This window comes from Mastomys coucha, unplaced genomic scaffold, assembly GCF_008632895.1.
Source record: "Mastomys coucha isolate ucsf_1 unplaced genomic scaffold, UCSF_Mcou_1 pScaffold15, whole genome shotgun sequence".
NCBI lineage: Eukaryota > Metazoa > Chordata > Mammalia > Rodentia > Muridae > Mastomys > Mastomys coucha.
In genome coordinates this window covers 144,584,503-144,600,425 of record NW_022196897.1, presented here as the reverse complement: position 1 = coordinate 144,600,425, position 15,923 = coordinate 144,584,503, and the positions used below count along the sequence as shown (strand labels likewise).

At 48.2% G+C, this 15,923-nt stretch overlaps 1 long non-coding RNA gene across 1 annotated transcript in view; it reads left to right on the top strand.

Annotated features, from left to right (window-relative positions):
• LOC116091310 overlaps positions 1–15,923 on the top strand; it is a 19,303-nt gene that overhangs the window by 616 nt on the left and 2,764 nt on the right. The gene's annotated exons all lie outside the window — the stretch shown is intronic.

Sequence of the window (15,923 nt, the reverse complement as noted above, 5' to 3'; positions counted from 1 at the left end):
CTCTCTCTTTCTCTCCCTCTCTCCCTCCCTCCCTCCCCCCTCTCTCTCCTTCCCTCTCTTCCTCTCTCTCTTCCTCTCTTCCTCTCTTCCTCTCTCTCTCTCTCTCTCTCTTTCTCTCTCTCTCTTCCTCTCTTCCTCTCTTCCTCTCTTCCTCTCTTCCTCTCTCTCTCTCTCTCTCTCCCCCCCCCTCAGAAAGAACAGGATTCTGAGGATGCTCTCTCGCCCCCTCGGTAAGCAAACGTTTATCTGAGAAGGTCAGGATAGACGAAAGGCGAGCTTACAGCCTTGCGAACCAGAGCTCTCAGAAACATGGGTGCGCTCAGCCAGGCTGGGATCACCGCCCCCCGGAGTGCGAGAGCTTGGATGTTTCTGTTGAGTGTCGTGCGTGTGCGCGCGAGCACGAAGACGAAAGAGATCCAGAGACAAAGACATCGCATCAGATACCGCTGTGGGCTGGCGCTGAGTGAACTCTGAGCGTGAGCTTTGGTAACCGTGCGTATTCCGTGTGTGGTTTGCTGCGCAGCCGAGTTTCATTGCCGAGCTGGTGCTTCTGAATGGAGCTGCCTACGTCCGTGCTGGCGTGAGCTCCTTTGTAGTCTCCAGGAGGTACGGGTCAGCTGCGGTTGCTTTCTGTGGGCCCCTGTCTACGTCCCCAGCTGGGTTCTCTCTCAAACTTATAAGCAGCAAACCACGAGATGGGACCAGCAGCAGTCCCAGTCTAGTTAAAGGAGAAGCGTCGTTGTCACTGGGCCTTAGAAAGCTGACAGAAATGAAACCGACTCCTGCTCCTCTTCTCCCCTCTGGAGACTCTTTCTCACTGGGAACCCCAGTCTCTACCTCCCCTGCGGTATTTTTAGATTAGCTCAGGTCAGTGCACAAGTAGGGCGGCCTGAGGGCTTTGACCAGCGAGGAAGAGCTGCCAGGACGAGACCGTCTATCCCTAGCCCCTCCCCCTCAATTCAAGCACCTCCCAGTCCCTGGAAGAGGTCTCTGTCCCAGGTAGGAGACTTCCATACAATAGAGTGCTGCTCATCACTCCGCAACCATTCCTTCCTTCACATGCCCACTGCGGAACCCCCAACCCCTGCTAAACCATGACCAAGATCCTTCTCCCTAGCGTGGCGAAATCTGGTCACCCTCAGGCACTTGATAGAAGCAAAGACAGTAAACATAGGCGCCTCACCTTCCCAAAAGGCTTTGGACAGAAAAGATTCTCCATCCCAGAGCTTCCTCCACATGAGGGTTTCCATCCCGTTCCCTGCCCCCCGCCTTTCCTGGAGAAATTCCTTTGCCCACCTGACGAATCTATCAGAGAGACCTAGTACCTGTGTAGTGAGCTCCATCCACACCGTAAGATGGTCGTGGATGCCTTCTTTGACAAGGAGGTCCCAAGTACTTTAGCTGCTCCTCCCTTTGCCTCACAGTGCTTTTGTTATAGGAAGCAGGATGGGATGGGGGGTTCTTTCATCAGTGAGAAATGGGGCCGTTTATGTATCCACTTTTTACCACCCTAACTGCGCATGGCTATTCTGTTGGAATCACCAGTGCAGGTGTAGCCACCACCTGCACTCCTTACCCCCAGTTCTTGGCTCTGAGACCCAGTTCTGAGAGATCATTTGATTTATCCTGTCGTCCACCTTCAAATATCCTGACCGGGCCTCTTTTTATTCCTAATTTTACAAGATAAGCAAACCCACAAGCCTGCAATGCAATGCATTGTCCTGCTCAATGCCATCCAGAGCCCGAGAGAAAGCCAGGTTAGAAGCCAGGGAGTTGATGCTCCCCCCCAGAGTACTCTCCCCTGTGGAAACCTCCACCCCTTCTCTCAGGCTGTCATTTGGGTTTTGATCCTTCACTGCCCAGAGAGATGAGATCCAAAATCAGATCTCTCAGTTCCTCTGGTTAAAATGAGCTGTCAGCAGTTGGGGAAAGAACTCCTTCTCCTGCTGTTTGCAATAAATGCCTCTTCCCAGGCTGGAAGTGGCTGTGGCAGGCTCCCAAACTGCAGGGTGATCCTGCTTCTGCCTTCCCCATAACCTTATCCCAGCTCTGGGAGTTAGACTCTCTCCCCGATTCCTCTTATCTTCACTTCTTCATCCCTACCCTGTGAGAGCAGCTTCATACAACTGTACAAAGGATCCAAAAGACTCTTGTATGCAAAATGCTCAATCTGTGTTTTGTACCTAATAGGTGGCAGCCATGGCCACTGGTATTATTGCTACCATACCCAACTGCTACTTGTCATTGTTGTGTGGAGGATGGATGTGTAAACAAAAAGCATGTGGCTGGGTCTGAGAGTCTGAGCAAACTGGGCTGGGACACTTTTTGTCTTAGCCCCACCTGTCTCTGTCCCTGCCCCTTCCAGTGCTGATTTGACCTGGAGATAAGGGAATGATGGTCAGAGAGAGGTCCAAGGACATGAGACCTGGGAGGTGGCCTCAGGAGACACTAAGCTAGCTGAAGATGAGTTAGGCTGTGCTCTAGTGAAACCAACTCTACATGCTTTCACACACAAACACACACACACACACACACACACACAGACACACACACACACACAATGACAAACCAAGGAGCGGAGACATGGAGAAATGAGGACCAACCTATAGCTTCAAGTACATTGGGAGATTCATACAGACTGACAAAACCATATAGAGATCAAGGACAGCTCAGCACACAGACAATCCAAGGTCCGTACTGAAACTGGCCACCATCATAGAAAGAAACCAGACATGGAGAATTCCTTCTCACAGGCAGACAAACAAGGTCAGACACGCATCAACACGAGGATAGAAAAGCACACGGAGAATCATACACCAGTAGGCTCCCAGACATGAGGATGACAGGAACACACATGATTCACACTGAGAACAACACTCAGGAGCACCCTTACATGATCACTGATTGTGAAGAGCCGAGAACAAAGAAGGAGAGGGGGCAGAAAGACAAAAAGAAACAAGAAGAGAAAGAGACTGCCAGGCAGAGCCACGAGCCAAGAGAACACAGAAGAGGGGATAGAAAGGCAAAGGTGCCCCAGCTTTTCCCTCTGGCTAAGAAATGGGGAGGGAGGGCTATGGGGAGAGAGCTGGAGTGGAGCTGCCCAGTCTGGAAGTGGGTGTCTTCTTCTAGGACCACCATGGGGTCCTACTGCCTTGGGTGGGGAGGAACTTGGGCTTCCTGACAGAGTGTAGATGGGGGCTCCCAGGACTCCTGTGGATCTTGTCGATTCAGGCACTATGGATCAGGATTCTGGGGTCCAGAGCAGACATATCTGTTTTTCTGATGCATGAGCACCAGCAGTCACTGAAGCCTTCTGGTATCCAGGGAGTTAAATGCCTGCCCGGCAGAGATGGAAGCCACTTTGGGGGAAGAGGTAGGGTTAAATAGAACTGGGCTTATCTCCCAGAGCAGGCAGTGACATGGGGGAGGGGGACCCAGAGCCCTTGAATTAATGGCCTGAAAAGCAGTCATCATGAGCATCATTTCGGGGCTGAATGATCACAGACAGACCCCTTTCCCTGCCCCCATTGTGGCTCAGAGCCTTCCTTTGCCTTTTCCTGCTGAGGGGCCAGGCTCCGATATCCTGGGGCGAAAACATTCTAAGGTTTTTCTAACAGCAGGAAGAAATCATGTGGTCTTGCCAACAGCAGAACCAGATTTCCTCATGCTATGTCCACAGGCACAAAGGAGGGGGCAGGCAGACAGGCAGAAGGTTCCAAGTGGGCAGTATGCACATGGAACAAAGATCCCGATTCTCCATACAGTAGGACAAACTAGAGGGTAGTTTGCTGGCTCAGGGTAAGACGCAGTCAAGTACATCAGTGACTGTCAACCCAGGCTTCCTTGCTGAGGTAGTGATGTGCCTCTCCTGGAGACATCCAGGTAGAAGCTGAATGACCTTCCAGGGACAGTGCTCAAGGACTAGGAGAAGATTTCATGGTCGCTGGGCTTCTAGGTTCATGTTTTCTGTTCTGAGAGCTGTGGAAAGCAACCAGGGAGCAAGGGACATGTGGGCACAGTCCTTGCTCTTGGAAGTCCTTAAAGCCATGGGAGGTTGCACAGAATTAAAGGAAGAGCCCTGGACCTGATTGGTGGATTAAACCGATGATGTTCACCTTTGTGAAAATATAACCCTTCCTATCACGTGTGTGTGTGTGTTTGTGTGTGTGTGTGTGTGTGTGTGTGTGTGTATGTGTGTGTGTGTGTGTGTAATCTAATAGCCTAAGTCTGGCCCTAAATTCTGACTTGTGTAACACATGTGGCTTACACACACACACACACACACACACACACACACACACACACGAGATGTAAGGTTTTTTGTTTTTGTTTTTGTTTTTGTTTTTAGACTAGCTTGGGGACCATGCTCAGATCTAAAGAGTTCCTTTTGAAGCCTGACATTATAGATACAACACCTGAGAGAGACAGCAGGACAAAGGTTGTGATCCAGCAAGCCATGAGACAAGGCTCCTGGCTCCAGGAGTTCAAAAGCAGTTGGGTCTGCCCTACACTCCTGGGCCTGCTGGGGTAGAGTGAGGCCTAAGGAGGGTTGGGTGAGCTTGATGCTACTGAAGTACTCTCTGGAGATTGCTCCTCTACTATCTCAAGGTGAGAGGTATTCAAATACACCAGTGAGTGGCAATAGCTTCATGTTCCTTTGCTATGGTCATCCACTGCCACTGTAGGCGCTTTCAAAGCAGGGTCTGCAGAACCAGGCATTCAGAGATGCCTGGGCAGTGGTGCAACTAAGGGAAGGGGAAACCTGGGAGGGAATATGGTGGCCAGGGTGGGTGTTGGGTTACTGAGGGTAAGGAAGCAGTCCTTGCTTCAACTAGGGACTTCTTTGGTTAGTCTTTGCTGGACAAAGCCCACACTCAAGTTGGGTTTAATGATGCAGGCAATTGGGAGATGGGACATAGAGGCTAGCCTGAGCTTCATAGTGAAATTCTACCTCAAAAACTAAAAAACAAATAGGGCCAGTGTGATGGCTCAGCAAGTAAAAATGCATAAAAGAGTTTACCTGGTGATCTGTATTTGATCTCCAGACCCCACCGCAGGAGAGAACTGACTCCCTGGGGCAGTCCTCTGACCCCACCCCCTGTGTGTGTGTGTGTGTGTGTGTGTGTGTGTATCCATATACGATATGAACACACATTATTAATAAGTATTACTATTATTATAATAAACCTAAGCAATGAGCGAAACAAGCATTGATGCAGCTGTAGCTAGCCTAACATGCACAAAGCCCTGGGTTCCATCTCCAGCACTGAGATAAGCTGGGTGGGCTAAGACCTGCCTCTGCCAGACCCTGGCAGCTCAGGGCCCAAGGGTCCCTCTCAGTCTCAACCCTTGTGGACGTCTGATGGGGCCATAGCTCCCTATCTAGATCCAACCCTGGTGAGTCCATGGTCTGAAGATTCAATCTGGAAGCTTCTATCAGAAAATTCTTCCAGTTCTGTTGAATGCTAGACTTAGTTGAAATATTAGAAGTAATGTTTGGGGCCAATGAAATGGCTTTGTGGGTAAGGCACTTATGTGGAAGCCTGATGACCTGAGGTAAATTCCTGGGACCCACAGTGGAAGAAGAAACTCAACTCTTGAGTTTTCCTCTGATCTCCATATATGCACTGTGACAAGTTCTCTCTCTCTCTCTCTCTCTCTCTCTCTCTCTCTCCCTCTCCCTCTCCCTCTCCCTTTCTCTCTCTCTTTCTCTCTCTCTCTCTCTCTCTCTCTCACACACACACACACACACACACATACACACACTAATAAGACTTTTTTAACCAGCCTGGTCTTTTATAGAGTAAGTTCCAGGAGAGCTGGGGCTACATAGAAAAGCCCTGTCAAAAGATGGGGGAGGGCATGTGGCACATTCCTTTAATCCTAGCACTTGGGAAGCAGAGGCAGGTGGGTTTCTGTGAGTTCAAGGACAGCCAGGACTACACAGAGAAACCCTGTCTCAAAAAACCAAAACCAAACAAATAAATAATAAAATAAAAAAGATTTTTTTAGATTTATTTTATTTTATGTAGACGGTGTTTTGCCTCGATGTGTCTGTGCACCCCATACATGCCTAGTTCCCACAGAGGCCAGAAGAGGCATCCCATAGCCTGGAAGTGGAGTTACAGATGGTTGTGAACCACTCCGTCAGTGCTGGGAACTGAATCCACGTCCTCTGAAAGAACATCAATTGCTCTCAACCAGTAAGCCATCTCTCCAGCCCAAGAATAGTTTTAGTAGCATTTAATAAATGTTCATTTGCCACTAGGTCAAAGCTAAGTGTACAGTTTGGGTTACAAGACCAGAAACAAGTCTCATAACATCACCGTGAGTGTTAATAAGTTTCATGTCCATTTTAGAATGCAGACTGAGACATTGCAATATAAGATTAAGTAACTTCCCCAATGCCTCACAACAAGGTGGTGGAGGATCCAAGATGCAAACCTAAGACCAGAACAGCCTCGTACTCAGGCCAGTCTGCCAGAAAGAGCTTCGGTTTCAGAACTTCGGGAGTGGGCTACAACCTGCTATGACCTCCCCTCTGGCCAAACACATCAGCTCTTGAGCATTCTACCTTAGAGGGCTGTATGATGCTCAGAGGGGCTTGATCTGGCCTCTGTGGCTGTCTTATAGCCTGGGCTTTCCAAGAACATATAGCTCTTCCCACAGGAAAACATAGACTCCTGTGCCTGATAAAGGGTCCTGGGATACTTAACTGATTCCAAGAATGGCATGTGTGAGCTCAGATTGAGAACTGCCTAATTTCCTATTATATTATTTTATATTTAGAATCTCTACCAGCAGGTTCAAAGTCTCTTAGATGATCCAATCCTGCTTTAATTGCCATGGGTCTTAAGATAAAAGAAACAGAGGGGGACTAAACACTGAAGCACAGGGAGCTGTGGTCACCGGGTGAGTGCAATTTAATTTGTGCCTTGCCCCCATCCATCACATTGCATTAATTGTGTTATTTTGAATGTGCTGGTTTCACAGCTCTGCACTGAAGTATTATGTTGTATTTGCATTTCCAGTTGTACGTTGCTAGAAGGATAGGATGTCTGTCTGTACCCAGTTTTCCGTTTGTGCCTATTCCAGTAACATTATAATAAAGATAATGTGTCAACTGTTGGGAATCGACTGTGGATTCCACCCCCTTAAAACTGGCTTGTGTGTTACTCGAGTGTGAGAAGCATCCATTTAATTCAGTCTGACCAAGTAGAAAATAAGCTCGGCACACTGGTGCCCCCCCACTGCCCCTGCCACCTGGACCGGCCTCCATCCATTCGTCTCCCCTACCGCTGCCTTCGAGGGGAAATATGACAGCGTAATGAACAGTTGTACGACGTGCTATAAAAAGGCAATTAAGGGAACTATCAGACTGGGACAAGCCAGTGTGACCTGGTTAATAGCTCTGAGCTCTGAGTGAGGCCGTGGGGAGGACAGGCTAAGGGAGGGGGAGGGGGCTTGCTGTTTACAGTGAGGGGCTGAAGTTAGTCTAGCAACTCTCAGCTAGCAAAGGGCACCTGGCTGCCCTCATGACCGCTGGGTCCAGGGACAACCAGGGACAACCCTAGGGTCATGTTGGTTGAGAATAAAGCTCTGCTCCCAATCCTGCTGCTGGTGGCCTTGACCTGGGCAAATGACCCCTAGTCTCTTGGCTACAGTTTCCTGTTTTGTTAAATGGGATGATCAGCCAGGAACTGTGCTCCAGAAGTGGGGAAAGGATACATTCATTGTTTCTATTTGGTGCTTGTGTGTGCGTGTATACACATACATCATATACAACATCAACAGCATATACATCACATACATATACACATACCTATGCATCATATATACCATGTACAATACACATACACACATATGTGTATATATATACACATATATCCATATATATATCCATATATATATATATATATATATATCCATGGATATATATATGGATTTATTATTGTAGGCCATGGCCCAATTAATCCAACAATGGCAAGTTATAAACAGAAGATTCAAGAATTCAGAAGTTCCTCAGTCTGTGAGGCTGACGTCTCAGCTGGTCTTCTGCAGATGCTGGAATTCTGACAAAGTAGGCTCTAACGCAGTGGTTCTCAACCTTCCTGAGGCTGTGACCCTTTATACAGTCCTTCATGTTATGGTGACCCCCAACCATAAATTATTCCATTGCTACTGCATACTTGTAATTTCGCTACAGCTATGAGTTGTAATGTAAAGATATGAGATGCAGGATGTCTGATATGCAACTCCCAGAGAGGTCACGACCCACAGGTTGAGAATGGTTCTAATGTCAGTGAAGGAATGGACTTGCTAGCCAGGCAGACAAAGAGCAAACTTCTTTCCTCCATGTCCTTATACAGGTGTCCAGCAGGAGGTGTGGCCCAGGTTAAAGGTGTGTCTTTCCACCTCGAGATCAAAGGCGTGTATCTTCCTGCCTCAAAGATCTGAACTAGAAGTGTGGATTTACTCACTTCACACTAAGCAAAAATAATCTCTCACAGGCATGCTCTCCACTTCCGGATTATAGCTTATTCCAGATGTAGTCAAGTTGATAACCAAGAATAGCCATCACAAGGTCTTTCAATGAACCTCGAGCTCACTGTCCCAGGTACATTGTCTGCCCAGCAAGTCCCTGGAATCCACCTGTATCTGTTTGCCAGCACAGAGCCACCAGTGGGAGAGGCCACTCCCAGCTTTTTAACTGAGTTCTGAGATCATGCTTGTGTGCAGCCAACACTCTGCCATCTCTCAGCCCTCCTGGGAAGGTTCTCATTGGTGAGTGTCAGTGCAGGAATTGGCCCTTTAGCAGCCAAAGAACTTAGGTGGAACTTATGTGATGGCCCAGCAGGGATCACCACTTGAATACGATCTTGGGTTGTGGTGAGTGCTGGAGGCTATTCTGCTCATCTGGGCCCTTCACCCTGCATGGGATGCAGATCTCTGGGCAGATCTACAGCCAGCCTCAGGCCATTTATTTCCCCTTTAGGATCCCTTGTGTCACCTCCTCCACTCCCCAGGTCCTGCTGCCTTCCTATTTTCTGTTTGCCATCCACATGGTCTGTAGAATGGGATCAGAGACACTCATGCTTGCCCTAGTGCTTGCTTCCCTTGGCTTCACGGTGTGGGTGGGAGGAATGATGGGTTTTCATCCTTCACAGGGTAGGAAGTCACCACCTGGCACATTGGTAAAGGCCCAGTGGCTACCAGTTATTGTTTAGATCACAACAAGGCTCTGGGTTTGTATTTAATACGCAGCTCATGCTGGCCATAGAGTGTTTGTTAAATGACTGTTGTCTGAAGTGTTGGAGGAAATTTCACCTGGGTCCTGTTGTCTGTCAGACCTCTGAAACCATTACCCATCAGTCCCATAGAGAGATGATCCTGCCCAGCGGTTAGAGAAGCGTGCCATCCCTGGAGTGGTCCCTGTACATCCCCACCTGAATCCTGTGCCTGAATTTCTCAGAGCTCAGGGATCGTTCAACTCTTCCACCACGGGTGTTTATCTTAAAATAGGAAACCAGTGTGCTCAGGGTCTGCAGAGACCCCATCCCCCCGCCCCCGCCCCTGCTGCTGCAGATGGAAGCAGCTGACAGCCAGCCCAGTGACAAAAGAGCAATCAGCACTCATTAAGGCTCATTTAAGGACAGCTCAGGGATGGCTTGAAAATCCCAGCATGCTCCTCACTCCAGATGAAGAGGGTCTGAGTCCCTGGGCTCTTTCTCTTCAGCACCTACCACAGAGGAGGGCCGTGCCAGGCAAGTGGTCCAGGACTTTATCCCTCAGGCCTGTGTGCTGGCATCCTTTACCACTGCAGGGTGCCTCCGAGGGTCCAACGGCACTGAAAGCCAAATGTGGTTCTCACCATTGAGACCCCCTCATGTCAGGAGCAAAATTGATCCCCATTCCCAGAGCAGAGCAGAGGCCAAATTGAATCTCCTATGTGGCCAGGAGATTCATTCTACACACACAGAACTTCAGTTTCCTTGCCTGTTCGCTGGGCATAATTAGACCTTCCCCTCATAGTGACCAAGAGGATTGAAGGAAGTGCTTACATGTAATATCGACATGCATACCTATTCCACAGGATCACTGCTCATTTTTAGGTCTCCACTTAGAGGCCACCTACAGTTTGCATGTAAGTTCTCATCTAGTCTTCAAGTTTCAAGCATGTGTTCTACTCCTAAGTATTTTGACACCCCCTGTGTTTCGCTGGAATGTTGCACGCATGTGTGTGTGGACCAGAATCCAGATGCTCAGTATAAATCGCATCAAAGACGAGGCTCTCCACAGACCTGTAGAGAAACCACTATGCTGGCAGCCCAGAGAGGACTAAATGAGATGCTGAGGTCACTGGAAGCAGAGTTCCCATTAGCCTGGACTTGGGGACGTAAGAGTGAGTTCCTAAGTCACCCAGCTCTGTATATCAACAAGACTTGCCTTCTTCTTCTCACCCTTGCAGAGATGTTTTCCTCTCTTTGGACCTCCTATGTTTGTCCAGGGAGTCCTGCTGGATCATCTAGCTCACAGTGGTCTGTAGAAATGGAACCTGCCTTTCTCCAGCCACAGACTGGCTCCCATGGGATGCATATGGGCATAGTCTGTGTTCTTGTCCCAGCATTTATCATAGGTAGTTTTTCCCATCTGGTGTGCTGAGTGTCCCTTGTGTATCACCTCATTATAACCTCAGCTTCAGCCACTAACTCCAGCCCAAAGGACCATTCATTCTCGAAAGGTTCCAGGGAATGGAAAAACAGAGGCTTCAGGAGAGCTGGGACCAGGGACCCTCTCTGCTTTTTCTGACTGCAAGGCTCTCAGACCAGAGTTAGATGCTTGGCTCCAGCTGGCCAGACTCCTTAAGACAAAGACACAATTCTACCCCCAGGAAAGTCACCTTTGACATGAGAGGTTCAGGAGCAGTTAGCATTGAGTTTAAAAATGCCTTTCGAAGACAACCAGTAAGAATTCACCCCAGCACTAGACATCAGTGTTCACAGTGTCACACAGTGTCGGGGCATGACCCCGAAAGGACTGCTGGGAGTCTCTTGACAAGGTATCAGGTCTGCCATTGCTTCCCCGGGTGGGTACAGGTAGGGTGCAGTAAAGCAGGAGCAGGGATTTTTGCTTTTGCCACCCAGCCTCCGACGTGTTCAGGTCTTTCTTCTTCTTTTCACTCTCCCTCCCAGGATGGCCTCTGACTGCCCCATGGAGGTTTTTCTTGATGTCTTCATCTCTAGCAGCCACCAACAGCTCTGACCCTCAGCCACCATGGGAGCACACACAGGGACCACAGGCGACACACAACAGAGATGTGTAGTTTAGGGAAATGACTTTGAAAATCCCCGAGGCTCCTCAGAATCCATCTAGTGTTTCTGGTCTAAGATCAATAGGTGAGGAGACCGCTCCCCCCTCCCCCAGCCCATAATTAGCTTGAAATCTCGAGAGGGGCTGGAAGGAGATTTTCACTCAGCATCCGCAGGCAGCAGGCAAGGGGCACAAGCTCTTATGGCTTTTCCCAGAACAGAAAGTTCCTAGGTTTCTTCCTTTTCTGAAATCACTTTTATTTCATATGACTCAGAAATGTATGCATGTGACACTTCATACATGTTCACGGTATGAAGTGCATGTGATGAACTCTAACTCCTGTTTCCTCCACGGCTGACTTGAACTGCTTGTGGCTCTTCCTGGGGAGGTGACCTTTTGCCTGTGAACACAGTGTGAGCCACACAGGCAAGTGTGCCATTCACCCTTCCATTTGCTTATTTATTTGCTTGTCTGTTTATATTTGTTTTGTTTTTTGTTTTTTTTCTAGATTAAAACAATCTTCTAAAATTTTGTTTTATGTGCATACGTGTATGTGCATGGTGCAGGTGCCGAGGTCAGAGGACAAACATGCGGGAATCACTTCCATCTCTTCGCCAAAGATCAAACTCAAGTGGTGTCAGGTTTGGTTGCAAATGCCTTTATCTGTTGAACTATCTTTGTAGGCTCTTCAAGATTTCATTGGTATATATTAATTATACATAATGATGCGATTCATGTAACGTACTTGATCTACTTGCTCTCCACTGGTACCTTCTCTTGTCCTCTTCCCACTGGTATTACCTCCCCCCTCTGACACTGATACCTTTTTAAATTTTGGTTTTGTAACCTGAAGAGTTTCATTACGGTTGTTTACAGGGATGTGGGTGAGAGGAACCTACCATTGGCTATACCATTCCAGAAAAACCTCCCTTTGCCCACAGCCTTCAGCTGCTGTAGCTCCTCATGGAGGGGTGGAGCCATATGTTAAACGACAGGAAGTTTATAGGACCAACATTAGGCTGGCTCTCTCATTTATTTTTCCATGCAAAACACAGAGCATTCTCCACCCTTTGGGCACATTGGTTTTTAAAATTTACCTTTGGAGCTCTTTAATTAAAAACGTAGACCTTGGGGTAGGGGTGAAGCTGGAGAGAGAGCTCAGAGGTTAGAGCAGTTGCTGTTCTTGCAGAGGACCTGGGTTTGGTTCTCAGCACTGAAGGATGCTAGCCTCTTCTGGCCTCTGTGAACACCGGGCATGCATATAACACACATATACACATGTAGGCAAAACATGCATACACACAACAAAATAATAAATCTTTTGAAACAAAAATTTTGAAAATGAAGAAATTATTTAGCATTGTTAAGGAGCTGAGAATGAACAATGGTCCTTATCTTTCCCCTCCCTTCCCTCTTGTAAGCTTTGTACTCTGTAGCCCCCAAATAGGCTTTTCCCTTCCTTTTGTCCCCCTCCCCCCTCTCTTTCTTCATTCTTTAATGCTCCACCCTGCACTGGTCTCTGTGCTTGGTGCTGAGCTATAAAAATAAATCTACTCACCTTCTGTGATGGTTTGTATATGCTCTGCCCCAGGAGTGGCACTATTAGGAGGTGTGGCCTTGTCGGAGTAGGTGTGTCACTGTGTGTGTGGGCTTTAAGACCCTCATCTGCCTGGAAGCCAGTATTCTGCTAGCAGCCTTCAGATAAAGAGGTAGAACCCTCAGCTCCTCCTACACCATGCCTGACTGGATGCTGCCATGCCCCCACCTTGATGATAATGGACAGAACCTGTGAACCTATAAGCCAGCCCCAACTAAATGTTGTCCTTTATAAGAGTTGCCTTGGTCACAGTGCCTGTTCACAGCAATAAACCCTAACTAAGGCACTTTCTTTCCTTGGAGAAAATGGAGCAGACGTAGCACCCCCAGTGAGCCATGACTGAGGGTAGGAAACCTTAGCTGACTTTCATATCTGTGCCTTGAGTCTCCTATGTCACCAATGTGACTAGAGTTCCCTTTTTTCTCCCCATCCTGAGCCTTTATAAGCCTAAATGTCCAGGGGAACCAACTGCTCCCATTCAGAAGCAGTAATGGTTCAGTTAGGCTGACAGACTTATAAAGAACTCTAACAGGGGGATGGGGCTAAGGTTTTTTAATTTAATATTTTAGGATGCTGGAAATTTAGAGTTTAATGTGAGGAAAATGCAGACAGTGGAATGGTGGGGGGGGGGCACAAAGGAAAAAGTGGCTTCTGTCCAAACAGCAAAACCTCCCTTTCCAGCCATCGAAGTCCACCTGTGGGAACCTTGGGGCATTGAACAACATGGTGTATAAGTTCATCATAAAACATTTTTTTCCTTTCCTTTATTTCGTTTTTGACAGTCTCATGGAGCATAGGTAGTATAAGCTGGCCTTGAGCTCCTGATCTTCCTCTTCTTCTCAAGATCTAAGTTTTATAAAAGCAAATTCATTATCAGAATTTAAGTGGCTCTCTGGGGCATCAACCAAAAAGAGAGAGAGAGAGAGAGAGAGAGAGAGAGAGAGAGAGAGAGAGAGAGAGAGAAAGTAAAGTTCATTGTCTTCCTTTGTTCTAGTGTGGGCACAAATGCTTATGCATAGGTGTGTGTGCTCCACATTGTGCATAGGCTTGTGTGCTCCATACTGTGCATGTGTGTGCTCCACACTGTCGGAGGACCTTCACGCTTGTCCAGTAAACACTTTTACCTACTGAGCTGTTTCTCCTGCCCTCTGTTATGTTCTTAATACACAGAACAAAAAAACAATGCCCAGACAAGCTTGCTGGTTGGGGAGAGATGCAAAGGACTGGGTGAGAGGGTCCCGTGGGAAATTGTGTGAATGAAGACTCGTACTTTCTTGTGGTGGCCATTTCCTTTGTCAGGAGCATACGACACATCCAGTCCTCTAAGGATACTTAGAGCAAGGCTACAGCAGCGCCTACCCTCAAGACACACAGACACTGCTTATTAACTGAAGCCAATCAGCATCCCAGAAGCCACAGGAAGTGGATATGCTTGTCACTCACATGGTGCCGATGAGGAGGCTGAGGCACAGAGATTGAGCAGCATAAACGGTCTCTCTGTTTCCTGAGTCTGTTATCACTGTGGGATACTGTCCCTAGAGACTAGTCCACCTCTCTGGGTCTCAGCATTTCTTATCAGCATAATAGGTCTCACACAACATCAAAGAGCTGATTTGAGGGTTTAAAGTGACAGCATTTGTCGAGTATCTTGCCCAGTGACTGCTATTAATATGATCCGAGGTTATTATCAGCAACCCTGCCATTTTCAGGCTGCTGGGAAGGGGTCACTTCGGGGCAGAGCCCCCGGAAAGGCTGTTTTGAGGCCGGGAGGTGAGGGAGCGGAGGATCAAGAAGAGCTCATTGTTTTAATAAACTCACCCTCAGTCTCAGTCTCTGTTTCTTCGTCTCCTCAGAGCTGGTCCTCTGCTGGCATGCTAAGGCTCCCTCTGGGCAGGGAAGTCTGTTCTGCTCCCGTTCCCATTACACACTCCGTTGAGCATGGGAGAAGGGGAGCCAGCCGCCAGCCGGCAGTAATTAATTGCCTATTTGGACTCCTGCTGTGGCCTGGAAGGGAGGATGCTGGACAGCTCCCCCCTGGCCCAGCCCATTGACTCTGAGAGCAAGGGTCCCCCTCTTCCCCCACCCCACCCCACCCCCACTCATCTCCCCACAACCATCTACTCTGAATCCACGCCCAGGCCAGGGGGACCTGGGCAGCATCGGGGCCACATCTGTTCACTTGGGGGAAAGTCAACAAATCCTAGTGCTGCTTCCACTACTTTCTCAGAGAGCTCTGCCTATCATGGGGCTTTTTAGAAGGCCAGGAGGGTGGCTCTCAGTCTGAGGAAAGAACTCTGAACCCAACATTTTTTGAATCCCTGTGTCTCACTCCTGGTTTTCATACACATTGGCTATGTGACTTTGGGCAGGACACCAGCTGTCCTGGTTGGTCTTTGTCCACTGTCCTCGGCAGAGTGGGACAGCAATGACAACAGGCCCTCCTTATCCAAGGTTCTACTTTCTGGGGTCTAGTTGCCTGCAGACATCCAATCTCTGAAAATCCTATTTGTTTTGAATCTCTCTAGAGAGAAGACCACATTTTGTTAACATGTCTGGTGGTAATCATTGGAATTGCCCAGGTTGATAGCTATGGTAGTTAATCTTTGTGTTTCTTTTATAAACGAAACTGTTCCATACCATGTATGCACACCGAAAGACCTTGTGAGTGGATCTGTGGCTCAAGGTTGATGTTTTAAGCGGCACAGCATCTCCCTCACAAACAGGGCCGTTGACTGTCTTCCACCTGCGTTCCCTGTCACTCCAGTGTGTTCTCTGAAGTATTTCACACTAATTCCCACCCCACCCCCCATCCACACTGTCTAGGTGAGGCCTCCCCTTAGGCTTTATGGACAGATGTAGCCTGGCTTAGACAACCCATGGGGATTTTTATAGTAAAACCAAGGTGTGTGTGTGTGTGTGTGTATGTGTGTGTGTGTGTATGTGTGTGTGTGTATGTGTGTGAGTGTGAGTGTGTGTGTGAGTGTGAGGGTGTGTGTGTATGTGTGTGTCGTGTGTG